Source organism: Crocuta crocuta, unplaced genomic scaffold, assembly GCF_008692635.1.
Source record: "Crocuta crocuta isolate KB4526 unplaced genomic scaffold, BGI_CrCroc_1.0 scaffold223, whole genome shotgun sequence".
Classification (NCBI taxonomy): domain Eukaryota; kingdom Metazoa; phylum Chordata; class Mammalia; order Carnivora; family Hyaenidae; genus Crocuta; species Crocuta crocuta.
In genome coordinates, this window is record NW_027529426.1 from 4,021,504 (window position 1) to 4,026,195 (window position 4,692).

The window sequence follows — 4,692 nt, forward strand, 5'->3', positions numbered from 1 at the left end:
GCCCACGGGCCTCGGGGCCCTCGCTGCGCACGCTGCTCCGCCCAGTGCCGCTCGCGGTAGGGGCGGGACAGCTGAGCTGGCCCGAGCGGATTCGCCCAGGTTCGCCTGTGGGCGGAGCCTAGCTACGGCTAGCCCCGCCCCATCTCCCCACCCCTGGGGCTCGCAGGAAATAGGGGCGGGCCCCCGGGCCTAGTGTGGCGGGAGGAGGAGCAGGGAGGGGACTGAGGGCAGAGTCCGGGAGGGCCTGGCTGTGGGGGAATGAAGCCTCCGCCTTCTCGGGCAGGAGCCTTTAAATACGGGCTCGGGCCCGGGACTCTGGGTGCAGTGCTTGGCAGCCTGAGGGAGGGGCGTGCTGTGAGGGGAGGTCGGGCGGAGCAGGGCGAGAGTGCAGAAGCTGCGGCAGCGCGGCCCATAGCAAGGAGCTGTCCGAGCCTTCGGGAGAGGAGCGGCCCCTGCGCTCGGGGTCTGGAAGTAGGTAAGCGCCTTGCCCGGGCTCGCCCCGCCGCCCCGTCGGGAAGGTCCGGGGTCCCGGCGGGATGTGCAGGGAGCGGGGCGGGGGAGTGCGCGCTGCTCTCAGTCGTGCTGCGAGCTCGGTCCGGGGCTCCCCAGCCTCGCGACCCTGGTCTCCTCCTTGGGGCTCAGGGTGGAATCGCCTTTTGGTCCGCTGCCCTGAGGATGGAATAGCTTGAGCTTTTTATTCTAGACTCGCGAGTCTTCCAGCCGCTTCTCTTTCTGCTTTTTCCCTCACTTTCTGGGTTGAAACAAATGAGATTTCCTCCAGAAAGCAAAACGTCCACCTAAGGAAGCGGTCCTCTGGTTAGGGACCCCATTTTGGTCTCAGAATCACAGTCTTTTGTGTTTAGTCTGCTCACCTGGGGAGCTGCTTGCTTTCCTCTGTCACCGGCCTTAAGAAACTAAAAAGAAAACGAAGCCAGAAAGCCCTTTTGAGGGCGAAATCCTAAGATATTCTATCGTGACATCTGTATGGGCTGTCCTGGAATCCATTGTTGGCAATCACACCATATAATTGCCTTATTTCATGTCAGGGAAGGCCTTTCTTGGGTGCTTCAGGAGATCATGTTTGTGTGAGACCTTAAAAATCATATTCTTATATATAGAAAGATAACTGTCTAGGCTTGAATATTCTGGTATATAGAAAAGGGGGATTCACTGTTAGGGAGCTTTTCAGGGATATACAGAGGAGTAGCTGTCCATTGACTGCCCTCAAAGACACAGTGAGTCTTTGAGTTTCTTCAAATCCCCTAAGAAATGGAGAACAGTAGTCTGGTCTGTTTCTTCAGGGGGATTCTGGAAATGAAAGAGCTTACTGTCTGCTCTGAGATGTGCTTGTTAGTACCCAGCATCTAGTTTAAGGTAAGTGGCAGACCATCCCGATTCAAAGGATCTCCTTTCTTCTCCCATTGCTGTACTCCTTTCTGGGACATGAAACCTGTAACTAATGAGCATACTTCATCTTCCCTCTTTACTTTCATAGCTTTATATGATGCCCTTTGGATATAATGTTAACATTGCCTTTCTGTCTGATGAAATATGTTCCCTGGATCTGTTAGTATTTAGTTTTTGGAAATGACTAAGGTTGATGTGTGTCAAGTTGATGTATCCAACTATAACGTCCATTGCCTTAGCTACTGGATAATTATGCAGGATATACTGAAGAGAGGTGGGAATGGAGGGATTATTTTCAGCTTAGATTGTAATAGGACCTTCAGTATTTGTTAGCCACATCTTCTAGGTTGAAGTATTGATCTGAATTTATAAAATTTTAGATGAGTAATTTTGGAACAGTCTGGTTTGTTGAGAGGTAAAAGCTCATTTCAAATCGACACATTCAGTAAACAGACATTCCCATTTCCCTGACAGCACAGTAGAGGGTCAGAAGGTTCACAAAAGTAGAAATATAATGTGAAATCAGAAGACATCTGTGTTGGGCACAGTATATCAGTAACACTTTATCAAGCTCCATAATAAAGTTTATTGAAGATTTTATTGAAACTTTCAAGTGACAATTAATTGGGACTTGCACAGATTCTACATCTAGCTTCTTTAGTAATTTTCCCATTGTCATCTACAAGCCATGCTTCATATGAAACACCAATGCAGTTACCTAAAACAAATGCAGTTCTATAATATAAGTCCATCAATAGTTTACCCAGGTGCCGTATGGCTGTGAATACAGCCTGGCAATCGAGGTGGATGAGAAGTAAGTCTGGAAAGACATGTTCAAGTTCTACATAAAACAGAGAATAATAGGTTTCTGGACAATATCAGCAAAGATACAATGATCAGCCATCTGAGCTAAAGATATTCAAATAACAGTCTTCATCTCAAATAAGCTCTTATGGAGAGCTACTCATTCATTCAATTAGTATTTATTGAGAGCCTACTGTTCTAAGTGCTGAGGTAATAGCAGCAGATAAGAACTGTTAGCCTAGGAGCGACTTATTGAACTGTGAACTCCTTGAACCCAAGAGTTGCATCATGTAGACATTCAATCTTTGTTTATATAAGAATGTTAACAGAACCCTTTATATAAGAATGTTAACAGAACCCGTTCTGGTTGAGATTGAGGGCACAGAATGCCCTAATAACCTTTTGGCTATGGAATTAAATGGTAACCCCAAAACATCCTCTGGTCCAAAAATTCTTTGAAATTCTTTTTATGTTTTCTAGATATACTGGTTGTGATTAGAGAGGCTGGCTAGCTGTTCAGTAGGGGAGTTACAGTGTGATGGTTCTTTAGATTCATCACAGTTCAGATCTTTGTCTTCAGCCTTGCATATCTGGAAGGTAGATTTATGTTTTCCTCCACAGACCCAAAGTTAATGAGGTTTTAGATGTTAAGTGACAATGATTAAACTCGTAAAAGACTAATGGATACACTAGAATGGAACTTTGGTATTACGGTACGGAAATTTTATTACAGTGCCTGGAATACTTATGTCTCAAATCTGGGTCATCCCTTTCTAAGTGTTGTGGTTCCTGGGAATCTGAACTCATAAGGGAGAGTGGAATCAGAGCAAAGACTCTAAGGAGAACATTCCACCCAGGCATTGGGAAATCCTATTCTTGCCCCACCTCTCTGCAACCAGAACACTACTGACTTCCAAATTCTGTCATTTTCTCTAGACAGTGCTGAAATAAACACGTCATTCTTTTTTTTTTTAATGATTTTTTTTAATGTTTTTTTTTTTATTTCTAGCAGAGAGAGAGAGAGAGACAGCATGAGCAGGGGAGGGTCAGAGAGAGAGGGAGTCACAGACTCTGAAACAGGCTCCAGGCTCTGAGCTGGCAGTCAGCACAGAGCCCGACGCGGGGCTCGAACCCACGGACCGCAAGATCATGACCTAAGCAAAAGTCGGATGGTTAACCGACTAAGCCACCCAGGTGCCCCATAAACACGTCATTCTTGTTCTTAACTCCATCTTTCCAGGTTACAAGTTGATCTTCCTTTTTATTTTCCTTCAGTGGAATTTATTAGATTTCATCTGCACTAATGCCATTGATTTTTATGGCTACTTTCAACTATGTTACTTTAAGTTGTTAAATTATTGCTTCCTTAATGTCATGGACATGCTTCCCTGCAAGGGGCACTGGAGGCCCACTTTCAATTCATTTCCACCCTACAAGAGAGTTATTACCTCCGGGCTCCTGGCTGCCTCAGTCAGTAGAGCATGCAACTCTTGATCTCATGGTTGTAAATTCAAGCCCCACATTGGATGTAGAGATTACTTAAAAATTAAAAAAATTAGGGAGTCTGGATGGTTCAGTCAGTTAAGCATCTGACTTTGGCTCAGGCTTTGATCTCACGGTTCATGAGTTAAAGCCCCGCATCTGGCACTCTGCTGTCAGCACAGAGCCCACTTGGGATCCTCTGTCTCCCTCTCTCTCTCTCTGTCCCTGCCCTCCTTGGTACGTGCTTCTCTCTCTCAAATAAATAATCTTAAAATATTAAAATTAAAAAGACAATTATTACCTCTTACCACTTCTTAATACTTATATTTATTCCAGCTAGGCAGATCTCACTTCTTTGGACTCATTTCTGTATATGAGTCCTTATTTATTCCTTTTTTTTTTTCATCTGGAATGTCCTTCCTTGCTTCCCTTTCCTTTCTATACACTACTTACTCTTTTTTTTAAGTTTTTATTTATTTATTTATTTATTTATTTATTTATTTTGAGAGAGAGAGAGAGAGCAGCGGAAGGGCAGAGAGAGAGGGAGAGAAAATCCCACTCTCTCCCCACAGTGTGGAGAGAATCCTCACTGTCAGCACAGAGCCCCAACTCAGGACTCAAACTCACAAACTATGAGATTGTGACCTGAGCTAAAATAGAGTCAGATACTTAACAGCTGAGCCACCCAGACACCACACACCCTCATTTATTTAGGTTATAAAAGAGAGAATCTGCCAGGCGCACCTGGCTGACTCAGTTGGTAGATATGTGACTCTTTTTTTTTTTTTTTAAATAGTTTTTATTTATTTTTGAAACAGAGAAAGACAGAGCATGAGTGAGGGAGGGGCAGAGAGCGAGGGAGACACAGAATCTGAAGCAGGCTCCAGGCTCTGAGCTGTCAGCACAGACCCTGAGGTGAGGAACTCATGAACTGTGAGATCATGACCTGAGCCGAAGTTGGACGCTTAACATAACAGACTGAGCCACCCAGGCATCCCC

At 45.0% G+C, this 4,692-nt stretch overlaps 1 protein-coding gene across 3 annotated transcripts in view; it reads left to right on the top strand.

Moving 5' to 3' along the window:
• The first annotated feature begins 200 nt into the window (after positions 1 to 200).
• UGDH (UDP-glucose 6-dehydrogenase) overlaps positions 201 to 4,692 on the top strand; it is a 35,688-nt gene continuing 31,196 nt past the window's right edge. For 2 of the 3 annotated variants that reach the window (XM_077758921.1, XM_077758923.1), the window contains exon 1: positions 201 to 475. The gene's annotated coding sequence lies outside the window, so the exon portion shown is untranslated. Of the gene's footprint in view, positions 476 to 1,326; positions 1,375 to 4,692 lie in introns of those variants that run through there. The other variant, XM_077758922.1, reaches the window with a different exon arrangement.